Raw genomic sequence first — 18,706 nt, 5'->3', positions numbered from 1 at the left:
AAATAAATAAACATTTTTCCCTCAGTTCATCAAGCGTTCCATTGAATAGATCTTGGCAGCTGCTACTTGAATAATCATCAAAGTTTGATGGAGAACTGGTATTTGCAGGTTGATGATTGACAGAAGGTTTTGAATATAAACAGTAAAGAGGACCTGTTGAGTTCCCCCGTTTCCCTGCTGATGAACAATACCACAATACTTAATGCATATGCACTTTCCTTTCCGATGCACATAAAAAGAAACAACAACAATGTATGCCTGAATTACCTTTGAGGTCCTCCTCCCCTTCCTGTCAAAGTTTTCCTCTTTTTGAGCTTTCATAAAGCACGAGTTTCTCACTGTGGGCTTCGCTAACATGTAACAAAATATATTCAAATGAGCTGATTTCTTGCTCAGCATTGAGAAATGTCAAAATTTGCACTGGAACAAAAAACTTGGATAAATTGAATCTGGATTTGAATAGAATAGTTAATCAGCCTGCTCTCTACTGCCACCCAGAAGCAGCAGGAGTCTGCCAACCCCAGAGATTTGCAGTCTGGCAGACAGTTTGCCTTTTTTAATGATGTTTAGCTCTGTGTGGGACGTTGGGCAAACTTGTTGGAGCTAATATGGATGCCTATACATATATTAATGATTTACTTACATAATTATACAATTGTTATTTGATCTGTGCTCTGTTTTTTACTTGCTTTCTTAACTTATAATATTGTTTAGGTTTTGATGTGGCATTTTCTAACTTGAATATATACCTAATACTTAAGTAATCTTTTCTTTTTTAATATATGATGTGTGTAAAAAAAGTCTATATATATATATATATATATATATATATATATATATATATATATATATATATATATATATATATATATATATATATATATATAATTTCAGTTGATGCCAAATGGTGTCAATACAAATGCTTAAAATGACTTTTTTTTATACCAGTTTTTACTTCTCCTGTAAAGGTTTTTGCATAATACATATACACAATACGTATACATGCACATATAGAAAAATTGATTATAAATTTGGTTTTACTTTGCTTGTCTGACCCCCCCCCCCCCCCCCCAAAAAAATGTATCTACACATATCAATAATTAGTTATTATTTAGCAATAAACTGCTAATAAATTGCACTGCGACCATGTTCACGTGTCACCCATAGATGGTGGTTTTACAGCCCCAGCTGAGGGTTATGGGGTAAATCTGCTTCAATTATGTTGCCTGTGTGGAGTCCCCCTCAGGGGTACTCACTGTGGGCAACTTAATGGGGTGTTAAAGTGAGGGGAGGATTTGGAGTGGGAGGGCGGCAATGACCGCCAATTACAGCCCATTGAGCCGCGGTCTGTCAACCGCTGATGATAGCCTCCTTCCGCCCGACTAGCCTAGCCCCACTCATTACGTCTCCTCTCAGCCTTAGCCACCTGACCCCTGGGCCACCTCACTCCACCATCCACACGCCCCCTACTGCACACGTGCTGCTGGGAGCGCCGCAGGCTAAATATGCTAAAGGGATTAGCAGATTTTAATGAAGTCCAATGTGTGCCAATGCTAACGTGTCAGTGCTAATGTGTAAGCTAATACTTTTTTACGATGTGTTAGAACATAACTGTGTTTACATACAATTCATTAAATATGTACTTCACATTGTGTAAATATTTCATTACGACTGAACCAATAGAAATGCTGGAATTTTGGAATAGCATCTCGTCATGGGTGCATTGTGAGTAGATTAAAAAACTTTATATAGTTAAAAGATTAGGATGTAAAAACAAAGCTTTTCACAATGGTTTGGTTTAAAATGCTGGTTCAGAATGGGTATTGTTACACTGCCTATAACTTCTGAGACACTGTTTTATTTGATCACAGTATTTTGTTTTGCGTACTGCATCGCCTAGCAAAAGCATAGTATTGATTTTTAATGATAAGTTTACATGTAAAGATTGGTTTCAGACAGTGGTTTATTTAGTGTTTGGTTTAAATTCCATCCTCTAGATATCAGTGTTTACTCAGTGTCATTATATGCCACTGAATTGATTGGATAAAAAGTAAAATTTAGTTTTATTCAGACTTCATACAAGAAGATTTCCTACATTTTTATTTAAACTGTTGCAAAATATCAGAAATATATTGCGATATATTGAATCATAATAATCCTTGTAATTTGTTTCATATTTCCCTAGTTTTGCATTTAAAAACTTTTTTATTTGTGTAGGAACATGTAGTGTGTTTTGTGAATATTAAATATTCCCTTTTATTAGATTTTTTTTTAATTCTACGAATAAGTCTTTATTACATATAAAAAAGGCATGTGTTGGTGAAAAGATATTTATTGTCATTGCTGTTATTAAAGGTTCAAATGCATACTCCAACTCAGAATAACAGAAAAGTGTCACAGCATATCTAACTATAAGGTGTGTGTCACCGCAGCTATACTGTGAGTGTATTATTCCAGGGGGGTTGACATTTGTACCTGCCAACCCAAAGTGGGCTAAAATTATTCCGAGTGATTTCAGGGGGCCGATCAGAGGTGCTTGAGCTATTAGGCTTAAGTACGGGAACATTAAATGTAGACCCTAATCTCAGACCACTTTGTCTCCCGTGAAGCTCCGGCTTGGCACTGTGTCTTAAGCACCTACTTCCTTTAAGAAGCAGAAATTAAAACGATTTATAGACAAACCCCAGCAAAGAAGATCCTAACCCTGTATTTAAGTCAGCAACTACCTCTTGCACCTGGAAAGCTGTAATTAATAGGGCCAAAGACCTTGCCAGAGTCTGCCCCATCTTAATCTCCAAATGTAAATTAGTGGTTTTAGCGTGATATTACTGGACGTCCAGGAGACACTGCAGAATTAATTCTTCAATCTAGGTTTTGCTGTGGACTTTAGGTTAGCCTGATACTTTACCTAAGACTCTGGCTAAGATTAAGAAGAGCAAGTGCCTACCGCTATGAGGCCTAGTAGAGATGGCAAGAGGCTCAGGTAGCAACGCTACTCAGGGGAAGATCAAAGCTTATACGCAGAATGTGTTTTTTCCTTGTTCTTTTACGCTTGCATTGCTATTTTAGTCTTTGTATGTTAGTATGTCACCTGAGCTTTGCCATAAGCATTGCAGAGTTCACATGGCTTTATATTCCCTTTTTTAAGTTAGACTTTGATACAGTACACATTTTCACAATAGGACAATTTTTGCTCTTTTATTTGTGTTATATTGTGATACAGTACCAATACATTCACAATTTCTACTCTCAAAATTAAGTAATATTTTGAGAAAATGCCAGTATTTTTACTATAGGCTAGTTTCAGCCCTTTTAACTTGATTTAGATTTTGATATTGTGCTCATACATTTACTATAGTTTCTGCACTTTAAATTAAATTAGATTGAGAAACAGTATCTATTCATTCATTGTTGTACAGTTTTTACTCTTTTAGGTGAGATGGATCATGTACATATTCACTATAATGCAGTTTCTCTGCTTGTAATTAAGTTAGGTTGTGATGCATCACCTACACATTCACTATAGTGTAGTTTTTATGCCTTTAATTGAGTTAGACTGTGATATAGTATATCACACTTCACACTTCACTGTAGTATAGCTTATACTCTTTTACCTAAGTTAGATTTTGATACAAGCCTTCCAGCATTGTGGAAGCTCTAGAGAAGTATATTGTACTCTCTGGACTGACTGGATTCACCCAGTGCCTTGGAATGATCGACTCAGATGGGTGATAAGTGTCAGAACTAATCATCAAACATGTATACCTGATCTTAGTGATACTCTCCTGTGACTGAAGGCAGCAGGAACATGTAGTGTAGATTCCTGGACCTACAACCACCCAGCGTGTCTGCTAATAAACTTCTTGTTGTTTATTGGCGATTATAATCATATGCTACAGTGCATGCCAGTAACAATAATAATAATAATAATAATAATAATAATAATAATGTCCTTTGTTGCTAGGTTTGTACCTTCCTGTATGTTAATGTCAATCAAATTCTTGAAAGTTTTGTTGAGTGATTCTGCAGAAACTGATGTTGAATAAACTGAAAAACTGTTATGTGCTTTATAAGATTAAGCTAGAGGTACACAAAATATTAAAAGAAAAATATTTGAAATTATATTAAAACAAAATTAGTCTAAATTTGCACACTTCGTTACAAATCTTGTACTTTAAAAGTGGAGCTTTAATTTGGCAAACACTTGTTCAATAAACATTTGAAGCCAGATTTGACACTCTACTCTTTGCTGTTTTTACACTTTACCTTTGCCACAGTATTGATTATAAAGAACAGTGGGGCTTCACATATATTGGTATCAAAGTCAGAAAAATCTGGCATCATGTTGGCCCTAGGTGACATGTAATTGGTTGGTAACATTACATGTAGGCTGATCTACTCTACAATATTTCCAGTGTTATTTCCAGTGTTTGTGGCCTTCTTAGTGCTGATGTGTTCACTTACCTCGTCCAACATCAGGACACTTTAAAATGCCAGCGCTCATCATTCAAAGCATCACCCATTATCATCCAGCACACTAATGCGTGCACACACAGACACTCTCCTATTCACCCAGCTTCTCTCCAGCTGTGCTGTTTCAAAGCAGAAAATGAAAACAATCCCACACACTGAATGCAGAGAGAATGTGCTTTAAATGTGACGGATGCTGTTTTTACCCAAAACTGTGATTAATAGCTGTCTTTGCATGTGTGATTGAAGAGACAGAGCGAATGCTGTCATTTAGGACATCAGGGAACATGCGAGTGACAGTCTGAAATAGGAAAGCATCAGTCATAGATAATTGGGTGCTTTTGCTTTTTTTCCCTTCTTGTTATGTTTGGAGGGTTTTTTGTCTCTCCAGAGGTTGCAGTTTCCGACCATTAAGAGGAGTCCCACTGAGAGCAGACAACGTGTCAGAGAAAAGTCCCCAGCGGCTGATAAACAGCAGCAGAAGTCAATTTATCGCTGCAATCGTTAAATAATAGCTCTGATTATGAGGTGGCAGTGCAGGCGTGGTAATTGTCTGTCATAAATCTGCACCGCAGCTGACAGCAGCACAATGAGAGCAGCCGTCTGGCGGAGGCCGAATGACGCGTGATAGATATCAGCCGGCCCGAGACGTGTCTCAATATTGTCTGCAGGCCTTCACTTCGGGCTGTCTGAGTTACTTTTTGGGTCGTATTGACCGAAGTGGATCTTTCTCACCATCCAAACCGCTTTATTGGTCAAGATACAGTTGTACCTTATTTGTGAAGAATCTACTGTGGTGGCACAGCCTAGAAAAGTGTTGTTTTAAGGCTATATTGCATAATATCCATTATTAAAGAAAATGTATTTACACACCTTTCAAATGACTTGTTTCCATAAGTGTAAATAGGTGAACAGACTCTAGACACTAAATAATAAATCTCTCTACAAGGAAGAAAGTCTCCTTTAAATTTTTAATTCAAATTATTTAAAATAATGGATGTAAGGGCCGTCACTGTGTTTCTGGGGTTACTCAGGCCCCATTCACACCTAGTTATTTCATATGACAAGAGGATTGTTTTGAGATGTCTTCTGAGTTGTATCCTGATACAAAGTTAACTACTTGTGTTTACACTATGTAGTTTAAAGTGTGATTAGTTGGACTGAAATAAGAGTTTCTGTAATTAAATATGTCTTGTGTAAATACGTTTTTACATATAAGCTCTGGAAAATGTCTGGAGAATCAGGTTTGAATGTTATCCAGAAACATCCCTTTACTTGTGTAGCATACAGATGCAGATTTTCTGTATGACAATTTCTTACTACAGGTAATGTTTCCCATGGTTAGATAACAGGCAGTGTCTTTGTAGAGCTTGCTGGAGGCACAGCATGGCTCACTGTGAAATCTCTGGAAAATTAATGTTAACTGCTCTATTCACAATGAACTGATTTGGATGTTACCAAGACTTTGTACTAGGGGGTTGGCAGTATACAGTAGGCATAATGTCCGATACAATTGATAGGAAAATTTGTGTTCACACCTACAGCTTCTCTGGACAATATACAATTATTTTTAAATCACAGTACATGTGGCTCAAATGCATTTTAGATCATCTCCTGAAGTTGTTTGAGTGATTAGATTTGTGTTAGTTTTTAATGTGTCTTGGATAAGTTTACACTTGTATTTTATGTGGCTTAGCTTTATTTAGATATAGTCCTAATACTCAACATTTTGAACAGATCAGGGGTAATTGCAGTCTAAGTTCCACAGTGTGTTTTTTCCCTGCAACCTTTATTGGAAGTTGTTTTCAAACTTTTATTAGTTAAATCCTTATTTCAACACACTTATCTGCAGTCAGAGTTCAGGAAGTTCTACACACCTCTTCACGTTCTTCATTTGCTGTATTTTAATGGTTTGTCTGACTCTAGTCTCTAGAACACTTCATCGGCTGAATGAAGATGCATGTAGTGTGTTATTGAATCCACTCAAATTGGCTTCTCTCTCTCTCTCTCTCTCTCTCTCTCTCTCCTCTCTCTCTCTCTCTCTCTCACAGACACACAAACACTCTCTCTCTCTGGGTAATTTGCTGTCTGTCATTCTCCACAGCTCTCAAGGCCATTTCCCCCGTTTCTGCGAGCGTTTTTTACACCAATTAATATCAAGCCTGTGACTGAAAAGAAAAGCCACTGTCATTGTGGCCAGAGAGTCACTTCTAGAATCGATCCCAGCCTCAGAATGAGTGCCCCAATCATCCGCCAGTCAATTTTCAAATGAACCCATTGGCCTGCTTGGCTCGTTTGGCCTTGGCCCCGGCCTCTGGAGCACAGGAAGTGTGAAAAGAGAGAGTCACAGCCGGGCTGATGGCCTCTCCATCCTTTCCTCCTTGCTGCTGTTCTTATTTTAAGACTGTTTTGCACTGAAGTGTGTGTTTGTGTGTGTTTGTGTGTGTGTGTGTGTGTGTGTGTGTGTGTGTGTGTGTTTTTGTGTGTGTGTGTTTTTGTGTGTGTGTGTTTTTGTGTGTGTGTGTTTTTGTGTGTGTGTGTGTGTGTTTGTGTGTGTGTGTTTGTGTGTGTGTGTTTGTGTGTGTGTGTTTGTGTGTGTGTGTTTGTGTGTGTGTGTGTGTGTGTTTGTGTGTGTGTGTGTTTGTGTGTGTGTGTTTGTGTGTGTGTGTTTGTGTGTGTGTGTTTGTGTGTGTGTGTTTGTGTGTGTGTGTGTGTTTGTGTGTGTGTGTGTGTTTGTGTGTTTGAGTGAAGGACAGCTGGTTTGTTTTTCAAAGACACTTTTACATCTGTGAACATTTTTACACGTGATAAAGGTTATGTTTGTGACAGAAAGGTTGTGTTGGTTGTGTTGTGAATGTATGTATAAGATAGAAACAGATTGTGGGTAGGTAGGTGGATGGTTAGATAAATAGATAGATGGACAGATGTCTAGATAGAGACCTACAGATATATAGTATATAAGCTTAAACTGTATGTAGGCGTTATGCACACACATATATATATATATATATATATATATATATATATATATATATATATATATATATTTTTTTTTTTTGCTTATATACATTACATAAAGTACAGAAAAAGAGATTATTTAACAATATCCATAATCAAAAATTATAAGCGAGGAAATTGGTCAGCACAGAACCAGTAATAAACAAACAAATAGTGTGAGGGTAGATTTAGGATCTGTATATTTGTATATTTATTGTTGAAACAAAGAGGGTTTACACACAACTTTAATAAACATAGCTTTGATCAAATAACCGCAACAAAAGTGTACATATTTAATGTTTTATACCAGCATGTCTTGCCTGGACGGTCACACACTTTTGTGGGTTCATTTGAGCCTAAGCTGTACTTTGTGTTTGTAGTGTGAAGCATGCAGAGGGGAGGGGTACGGGGACAGTGTAATTAATGACGAGTTGTAATTGGCTGTGTGCTGAATATTTGTACGGAGGCAGTGCCCCCTACAGTAAAGATAAAATAGGAGAGTAACTATCAGGTACACTTTTCTGTTTTTCTGTTTCTAATCATATTTCTGATCAGAGAGACGAGCGGCCCGCTGTGAAAAGATTGGCCAGAGAAAAATAAGTTTGAAATGTGGATAAAAACATGCATTGAGATTAAATGTGTGTGTGCATATTTTTAGGAGTGAGCTTGAAAGAAAATAGAATTTACAAAAATAAGCAGTTTTAGGAATTGTTGACTGGAGGTATTTGGTGTATTCTACTGAATCACACTCACTTCCTTTAAAATGTGGAAAATTATAATTAATTGTTGTAACCTTTACTACAACTCAGTTAACAAAATAGTGAAAATTGTGACTGACAGGACAGCTAGTAGACAATTAAAAAACTATTCCCTTTTTTTAAATAAGTACTACTTAGTTTATGTTCATTTATGTGTAACTGGTTGTATCGGTATTTTAACATAGCAATTTTCTTCATTGTCAATGCATTTATCTAGCTATTTATGCAGTAATATACTCATTGAAATCTAATATTCTACTATATATTTTCATGAAACACTATTCATTTTGTACATATCAGAATCTGTAATATATATATATATATGAATATGAGCTGCAGTAAATTTTGTAAATTAAATGTGTTTTAGTGCTCAGTGTGTGTAGACCATGCTCCATCATTTCGCTGGCTTTGAGCCTCAGCCTCTGTCTCTTCATTCTCCACTGAAGATCAGATGAGCGTTTACTCCAATAGATGGCATCAAAACACTAGTTACACTAACACCCAACCTATAGCACTCGCCCAGAGCCGAGCTGCAGCCGCTGCGTCTTCCTCTGCTGAAGCCTGAGTGACAGAAGTGTGATGTTTCCACTGATGTTGGCTCTGTAATTACCTGTGACACAGTTCATTCTGTGTAACCTCTTCATTAGAGTAAGTGTGCAGGAACTGAGCTCTTGATTTCTGGTGAGTATGGGGGGGGGGGGGGGGGGGACTAAATAGAGATGATTGGGCCTTTATATCTGCATAGGACACATTATAGATGCTATATTTTTACAGGCACTGGTTTGTAATTATCTGCATTAATAGCAGCAGTTTCATTGTGTTGTGCTTGCTTGTGCAGTTCTTTGTTTGTGCATCATCATTGAAAAATATTTCTTGTATGTTCTTAATAATATGTAGTACAGTAAATCTATGTGAAGGTTGTGTAGACTGTGTTTAATTATTTAATTATTTACTGAACTTATTATAATTATTTTTAGCTAAAATAAATCTTATAAAAGCATAGTAAATTCATATGTAAAAAAAAAAAATTGCTCCACTAAATGGTTAAAGCACATGATGATGATATGTATTTATATATATAAAAAATATATACAAATATAATATATATATATATATATATATATATATATATATATATATATATATATATGTATATATATATATATACATATATATATATATATATATATATATATATATATATATATATATGTGTATATATATATATATATACATATATATATATACATATATATACTATGATAAGCTTTGCAATATGCATTTCTTAAATCAAATTAAGCTAAATGTAAGTAGATCTAAAATGAAATTTAGAATATAATAAAAAATATCTACAAATTTAGACATGATCCATTCAAACACATTTTATAATATGCTTTAAATTAACAACTACATGCATGTGATAATACATTGTAAAATATGTATTTTACACATACAGAATAAAAAAGGCTATATTCTATACATAATAATAGTAGTGATGTGTTAATGTATGCATTCTATAGATAACCTTGATATATAGACACACACAGTAAATAAACTCTAAATTAACACACGTTTAAATAAATAAATTTCACACACATATTTTAAATTCTTTAACCCAACCTCATCCCCAATTCTCCAACTCCCTAACTCATTCCATTTAAAAGTGAATTCAGTTAATAAGAATAATTAAAAATAATAATATGTGTGAAATGTATTTATACATGCAATTATTTAAAGCTTATTTACTGTGTATATGTGTGTATAGATAGAGGGATAGATATATAGACTGTACAATATGCATTCTATAATATGAAATATATAATAAATACAATATATAATCTATATAATAGACAAAATTCAAATAATGCTTCATGTAATATGCACACATATAGACTATGTTTAATTCTTATGTAGTGTTTTAGATTAATAGACATATAGCATAAAATCTTACATATACACATATGGAATATTTATATATACATGTCTATGTCAGATATATGTTGCTTAAATAAAATATATATCATAATTTATATCTTTAAAAATAATCTGGATTTAAAATAAACTGAAGAACCCATCAGCTTTCCTAAATGTTCCCAAAATCATCCTCTGTTCTCCAGCACCGCTGACATTACAACCCCCCCCCCAGCACTTTTGTCTTTAGATTTTCAAGCTTTGCAAAAGTGTCTAATGTAATTGAACGCTAATGCATTAGTGATGATGATTGAAATGCCAAGGACACGTATAATTTCCCTCTTTTTGTGCGCCACTCTCTCCGAGCACACACTCTCTCCCTCTCTCTCTCTCTCTCTCTCTCTCTCTCTCTCTCTCTCTCTCTCTCTCTCTCTCTCTCTACCTTGGTCTGGCGTACGACAATCAGCCCTTGTCAGTGTAATTAAATGATGATTTATAAAGTGTGAGAAGGCACTATGACCAAAAGCAAATAGGTGCTTATCGGAGAGTGTTGAATAACCCTAATTTTCTCCAGTGGCAATTTCAATCTCTTATCTGAGAGCCGAATCGCCCCCCTTTTAGCCTGGCTCTTCTGGTTCTCTCACGCACACTCGCACACACCCTGCTGCTGTGTTTTCAGCAGAACATACACACACGCGTTTTGACAAAATGACATTTTAGGGAGGTATACACACGCTGGAATGACATTTTAAAGACGGCAGTTGGGAATAAAGGTGTGTTTTCATGTTTGTGTCACCAATTGCCAAATTATAATTTAACACGGCCTTTATTTTGCTCCTCATTGTGTTTTATTTCCTGCGTGTGAGTGTGCGTGTGTGTGGTGTATTGACTCAGTATCTGTATGTAAAAAGTTTTTTTTTTTTTTTTTTTTTGTTAATGCCGTCAGAATGTGTGTTAATATGTCAGTGTGGTGGAGTGTGTGTATGTGCGCATGTGTGTGAGAGAGAGAGGCTATTTTAAGGACACTGGAGCTCCACACACTTGCAAGGTTTCATTTACAGCTTTTGAAATGTGTAAGTTTGCTCAGTAATCTTCAAATGTTGTGGGGAATAATGGAGATCCGTCAATTTCCCCCCATTTCCCACATGTTCAGCTCTGTAATATTGAAACACAAAAGCCTTTAACCGTTTTATCTGTCTGTAAAGTGGCCGATTGTGCTGATGATTTGATTGAATTAAAGAGAGAGAGAGAGAGACAGAGGGACAGAGAGACAGAGAGAGAGACACACAGAAAGAAAGAAAAAAAGAAAGAAAAAGAGAGAGGGGAAACTAACCGCTCTGCGCTTTTTAAGTTCAAGGATGCATTGATGGAAGCCGATCATTTGTGCCAATTAAAGGAGGAGAATTGATTATAGATAAACTCTGGTCCTGAAGAAAGAGAGAAAAGGGAAGATGGAAGAGGGAGTGCTCCTAATATCCTCACATGCTGCTCAGGGTTCGCTTTCTGATTGATAAAAAAATAAATAAAGTCTGAAATCAAGAGAGTCGGCCGAGCGGCACACTTCAAACTGCAGACCCCCACTCGACGAGATCCACCCTTTCATGATAAGGATAAAGAAAAAAAGCTTGAATCATGGGATGCGCAGATGAAAACGCACCATATCCATGCGTCAATGTTTTTTATTGCACATATTTATTTGTAAGCAATTATTTATAATATACCTTTTTGATATTTTCATGTTGAGAATATTTGACAGTAAATCATTTTTCATAAAAAACATTAATTAGTAGCATTTATTGTAAATTAGTACAATCAGTTTTAAACAAAATGTAATATATATGTTTGTATACATATTTTTGTTAGTATATCTGTATATAGATCTTTATTAAATGTATACACAACCATATACTGCCTGAGTATGTACATTTATATATACATAATAATATATGCAATATTACACTATATATACATACACAAAAGGAATATTTCTATATTCATATATGTGCATATATTTAATTACAGTAATAAAAAAATCTATCTATCTATCTATCTATCAATATATATATATATATATATATATATATATATATATATATATATATATATATATATATTTATATGTAATGATGTTTATCTTTATAAAATGTAGATTTATATGTTATGTATATGTACATATACCTAATTGCATAAATACACATTGTAACGTAATATAGTAATATTATACGTCAATATACACACACACACACACACACACACACACACACACACTTGATACAGAAAGGCATGCTTTCCTACCATTCTGTTGCAGTCTGTGTGTTTAGCCCCGCAGCCGTCGGTAAGTAAGGTGTGCAACAGTGACTCTGACCTGAAAAGGGTCCCCCGACACACGCAAACACACACACTCTCACGCACACTGAGCTCTCTTTTACTTAGACTGCTCCTTATCACACACTTTCTATTCACTAAGCACACATACAGACACACATGCTCTCTTCACTCCACTATTGTTATTCTGGTCCTTCACCTTCTGCACGTTTTTTTTCTCTCTTTCTCTTTTTTTCCAGCAGATTTTCTTTGGCCTTTTATTGATCGAGATTTGCAGCGAATTTTCAGAATTTCAGTAAATCTGTAATTCAGTAATTCAGCGTGAGTGGTGAGTGCGCAGCAGCACTGATGGGATTTCTGTCTGTTTGGTAGTTATTGTTGTGATAATCGTCCAGCTCAGACTTGGACTTTTGCTTAAAATAATTGCAGTGCTCTCTAGGAAAAGAAGGGTTCTGACTCAATGGGGAACAATTTTTGTGCTATAAAGAACCATCTGCAAAATGTTTGCACTAATATTAAAAATTCTTAACCCCTTGAATACTATTTTTTTTTACATATTATTGTAAATCATAATGCAGGATTTATTGTCAGTTGTTTGATAACCATTTGGTGTAGCATATCTTGTGAAGGGTTCTATTTGGGCCCTATGGAATTGAACCATCTACAAATGGTTTTGTAAGTTAAGATTCTTTGAGCCACTGTTTAGGCATTCAGATGGTTCACTGATTTGTTGTAGCTGTATTTAGAACCATTACCTTTTGTAAAGAACTTTTAAAGACACTTTTTGTGCCCTGGTCCATCACAAGGCCATGATCTGTTCATGGCCAGGTGGTCTGTAAGATGCTGATATTTATGCTTTGCTAAAATGGAAGAGTGTGTTTTAATTTGACAAAAATGTTCTATTTTATAATTTGAGATAATGGAAATACTTTACAATAAGGGTCAGCAATAGCAGTATTTACGACAGTAATAAACATTGTTAAACGGTTAAGTAATGTCTCAACTAATTATTTATTGACACTAGTTCAGACAATATTATACATTCGTAAATTCTGATGCTTGTAAATAATTGTATATAATAATGAATTGAGACATTAATTGTAATTATTAATAATGTCTTAACTAGTTCCAGTTAATTAGTTGAGACATTCTGACGTTAAGTATCGTTAATTAATTTACCTTTATTGTAAAGTGTTATTAAGATGATAATAATACTAAAATGTATGCTTTTTATTTTATTTTGAGTTAGGCCATACGTACCTTTGAGTGAGAGAATGGGTGTGTCATCTCTCTGCATTTAGGCGTATGTCTTTAGTTTGTCAGTGTGTGTCTTCACACTTGAGTCAGTGTCTATTCTGTCTTGGTCTAGTCTTGGTGTGTTCCGACTCTGAGCTTGTGCACGTGTGTGTGTGTGTGTCTTTTCACTTTGTGCAAATGTGTCCTCGCTGTGTGTGTGTCCTCAGTCTTTACTCAATTATATTCCAAATGTCTCTCTCTATTTCTTTTTGTCCCTGTGTCTATCTCTCTTCCACTCTGCCTCTCTCTCTCTCTCTCTCTCTCTCTCTCTCTCTCTCTATAAGAGGGGGGTAATTTCCCCTCTTTGCCAGTCCCTCATTATTTGTTATCCAGTAGTGGAGCTGTGGTGTGTGTGTGAGAGGGTTTGGCAGTGGAGGTTACAGCCTGCACTTGACTGCTGTCCCAGAGGAGCTTTCAGGCTAACGAGGGAGTGTGTGTGTGTGTGTTACCCGGAATCAATCGCAGTCTTAACTGAACATCCTTCGCCATCTGCTCAAGCTTTACCGCCCAACCGCCGTCAAATCCCAATATTTACCCAGGGCTTGATCCGTGGACCCTGGAGACCCCGGGTAGGAACACAGACACCCTCGCCTCCTCTCCATCAGAGCCTCTGTGATCTACTGATTAATCACTAAATCTCTGCGGCACACATATTGACACAGCAGCAGCATGTCCGAGACAGGTCGTGTGTAAGGTAGTGTGAAATGTCTCGCTTCAAAAGAGATTTTATATGAATATAGTCTATGTTTGCCACAAAAGGCTTGTATTGTTTTCATTGTTTTTGTTACTTGACAATAAAACAGTCTTATTCTTGCATCCATTTATTCTGTCTTGTAATGTTCATTTACGCTTAACATAAAGTATGGATATGGAAACTGTCGGAGCCTTCTGTCCACACTCTGCATTCATTTAATCAGCGTTTGTTCACGTTTCCAGGGAAACATGACCCATGCCATACAGAAACAGCGGTAGAAAAAAAATAGTTTTTGCTGTTGCTGATGTGTATATCACTGCCACTTTTTTTCAGTACATTTATTTAACAACCTCGTCCATCATTTTCATGTTGTGTGTCTCTCTTAAAAAACATGCCAATGTAAAGGACACAGAAGTATGTGGACAGTGATAGGTACATCATTTGAAATCATTGTTCCTTGCACATTGCCCATTGCACATGTTTAAAGAAGTACAAAGAAGCCTTTAAACTTCCCCCTGTTCTCTGTATAGAGCAATATTTTAAGTGCAATATTGGTGCAAACAGCTGCATGGAGGGTACATGATTTTAGCGTAACTGTTGTCATTTTATTAATACACTAACTGTATTCTTGTTTTTCTGCCAACCCCCCTACGTGGACGAGGGACAGTATGCTTCTTTTTATCTCTCTTTATTCTTTGTCATTCACTGTTCCCACATTTGGATATAAAACAACTTGAAATAAATGTGTGTCATAGATATTCTGGTTTATCGTCTTAATTAATCTCATGAAATCATGGTGGATAAAACAAGGCCCATGTGTCAGTGATTTATATGTGTATATAGCTGTACAAGTCAATAAATGGAACAAACTTGAACTTGCATCAAAGTCTTTTTAAATTGAATGAAAAGAAACATGGTTTGAGATACATTTAAAACAGTGACATATAGAGTCAAAATGGTATAGTTTTGCAGTGTGTCTGTGTTTGGGAAGCACCTTTAGGTTGTTCTTTTCCTCTCTTCCCTCCGGAGCTACGGTAATTACATTGAGTTCCCTCCCCAAATCCTGTAAGCATAAATTTTCAGCCCATATTTACCTCATTAACCAGGGTCTTCTCCTTTCTTCTGTATTTCATGGACAGTCAGCCCTCTGAAAACAAACTGACGCTCAGATTTCAGGCTCAGGAGTCAAACTCCTCCACACATTTTCTCCTCCTCCATGCTTCCTTAGCTCTGCCGGCTTCAGACTGCCGCGGCTCTTAAAGTTCAGAGGCTTTTGGCACCTTCTCTCTCCGAGGACCAGCGCAGAGATCCCTGAAAGCAATTAGAGAGTCAGGGAGTGTGAATATGACACTGAGGCTGCTCCAGCACAGCCCTGACGTTTTGCAACTGAGGCATTTGCGGCACCGACACATGTTTATTAGCGTTAGCGCTTCTCAATCTCGCATCACTTAGCTCTCCTGTCCGGTGTTATCTCCATCAGCTGGATATGGGCTCACCGGCATGAATGCAGTCTACTCCTGAATTAAATTAGCCATTTGAGAGATCCTGTAGAGTCAGGGTTACAGCGACCTGACATTTACATGCAATACAAGAACTGAATTTCTGTTTCAACATTGAAAGAAACATAATTTTGCTTCAGCCTAAAGCTATAATAAGTTTTGGAGCATTTAGACTAATCTATCTAGTAATGTAAACATATGAATATACAAAAATACCAGGTTAATGATCATTTTCTTTAGGAGGAATTTTCTTCATTCTTTCTGGAAGAACTACTTTACTTATGTCATTCCTTGGATGCCCCAAGTGCCTCAAGACTCTTTTCAAATCAGTCCATAACATCCGATATCTGGGCTCTGTCTTGGACATTTCAAAATGTGGATTTTGTTTTTCTATTTCTGTTGTTGGCTTGCTCTGGTGTTTTGGGTCAATGTCCTGTCGCATCACCTAACTTCTCCAGAATTTCAGCTGACAAACAGACACTTACATTATCCTTTAGAATTCTTTATGCAGCAAAGCAGGGCCCAAATCATGATGTTTTTCCACCATATCTTACGGTTGGGATGATGTTTTCGTGGTGATGTGCAGTGCCTTTTTATGTAGTTCAGCAGTAGTTCAATCTTAGTGTCATCTGTCCACAAAACATATTGCCAGTACAATTGTGGAGTGTCAGTGTGCTCTTTTGTAAAATTCAAGCATGCCACAATGTCCTTAAAGAAAGCAGAGACTTCCTTTGTGATGTCCTCCTGTAAACACCCTGCTTATTTAAGGTTTTACGGATTAAAGAATACAGTTTGACTGTACCGATGATGCCTTTAAATCATTGTCTGTCGCTCTGGCTTGTTTCTTTACCTCATGGATGTGTCTCTGTTGTGCTCTTGGGATCATTTTTTTTAGGTTCCCACTTCTAGGCAGAGTAGCCACAGTCCCAATTGTCCTTATTTGTACCCTTAGTGTACTTGCTTTAAAATCCTTAAAATCACTCTGTAACCCTTATCAGCTTTGTGTATATCAATGTTTTATCGTAGATCCTCTGAAAGCTCTTTTTGGCATAAATTGGCTCACATAAACATATATTTTTGTACAAAGCAAACCCAAAAGGTTGAGGGGTTTTATCAGTCAAATCCACTCTAATCAACTCCAAGACTCTGTATGCTAAAACTCTGATTAGCTTTTTGGAGGTCATAAACACAAGGGTTTACTTTTTTGACTAGATTATGAGATTTTTATGGTCTTTCTCAATGAAGACATAAAAGATCATATATTATTTGTGTGTAATTACTTTAGGCATATTATATTTGTTAATATACTTGACTTGTTTGAAGTTCAAATCGCATTTTGTGACAAATGTATGCAGAAAACCTTGAAATTCCAAAATGTTTACATATTTTATCTTGCCACTGTTCTAGTTATCTAATATCTAGTACTGTGCATTGCAGCTCTTTTTGAAATGTATATGGTGCTTGGGGTCATGCTTCCTGAGTCCATTATAAACAATTGTTTCAAATTTAGCTAGTTTACTTTACCTTGATCTCTTCTTGCCCTCTAGTTAAATGTGTAGAGATATTAAGACTGGATTGGGAATATCTTAATAATATTCAATAAGGAATTTATAATTAAAATTTCTAGACATTAAAATTTCTAGAAATTTCACAGTGTTTATGTTCTCTCCTGTTAGTCTCTATTTTTATGGTTAAGTCATCAACAAGTCTTGCGTTTTTTTTTTTATTCTATACAATCAAAGGCTGTAGAAAATACAGACAGTAAAAATGTGGACCGTAATATATTGTTCAAAAACATGCATATGTACTATTTTGTAATTATTATAAAAACTCTTTTTTGAATGAATTGGTCACCTTTAAAAAAAAATAAAATAAAACAATTGGTGAATAAATGTTTGACTAAGGCTAAAGACGAATTCTAAAGTTGCGTAATAGTAAAACTCTTGGTGGGTTAGTCCAAACTTGCACCGCAGTTAGTCTGCAAATATTTGTGGAAGGCAACATGTTGAGGTGTCCCCCCCCACCCCTCCACCTCCAAATCTCCCAGCATAAAAATAAAGCGCATGCACAGTGCACTGGGGGCTAATAGGGTTAATTGTCATGTAAAAAGCTGCACAGTCGACCGCAGGCCATGTGCCCCCACCCCTTCCTCCCTCCCAGCTCACCCCCCCCAGGGGAACTGGAGCCCAGATGGCATTTTCCTGGAGGCTGTGACCCACAAGGGGGGCGGCGGCCGGCGAGAACAAGGTGCATCTCCTCCGACTAATTAATTTAGTATTATAGCACCTGTTTCCGAATAGATAGTGCAGGGAAGGGGAAGCGCTCCCCAGACGCAGCGGTGGGCCCGCGCTGGTAAATGGGCTTTGAGCTGATTATATTAAGCTGATGCTTTGATCATCTGAAGGCGTTAAAATGGAAATATGTTTTCGCTGGCTGCGGGCCGGCTGAGGGGAGAGCGGTAGAGGGGGGGAGAGAGAGAGAGAGAGAGAGAGAACAGTCTGGGGACTCGGCTGATTAGTTTTGACTGTGGAATCACACGGGTTTCTCATTCTAAATAAGAAGCATCTAAGCCAGGCTGTGTGAAAGTGCCACTGCTTTTTTCTTTCTCTCGTTCCTTTCTATATTAGCAGCTCTCTCTCACTTTCTCTCTCTTTCTCTCTCTCTCTCTTGCTCTTCAGCTGCTTATTTTGGCTGCTGCTTGTTTTCACAGCCTATGGCCTGGTGACGTTTTGGTTTGTTTGCTTTATTGCCGTGAC

At 36.6% G+C, this 18,706-nt stretch overlaps 1 protein-coding gene across 15 annotated transcripts in view; it reads left to right on the top strand.

Moving 5' to 3' along the window:
- sox2 (SRY-box transcription factor 2) overlaps positions 1-18,706 on the top strand; it is a 156,183-nt gene that overhangs the window by 15,144 nt on the left and 122,333 nt on the right. The window lies entirely within an intron of this gene.

This window comes from Astyanax mexicanus, chromosome 16 (genome assembly GCF_023375975.1).
Source record: "Astyanax mexicanus isolate ESR-SI-001 chromosome 16, AstMex3_surface, whole genome shotgun sequence".
Taxonomy (NCBI): domain Eukaryota; kingdom Metazoa; phylum Chordata; class Actinopteri; order Characiformes; family Acestrorhamphidae; genus Astyanax; species Astyanax mexicanus.
Note: the sequence above shows the minus strand (reverse complement) of the source record. Positions and strands in the feature narration are given on the sequence as shown.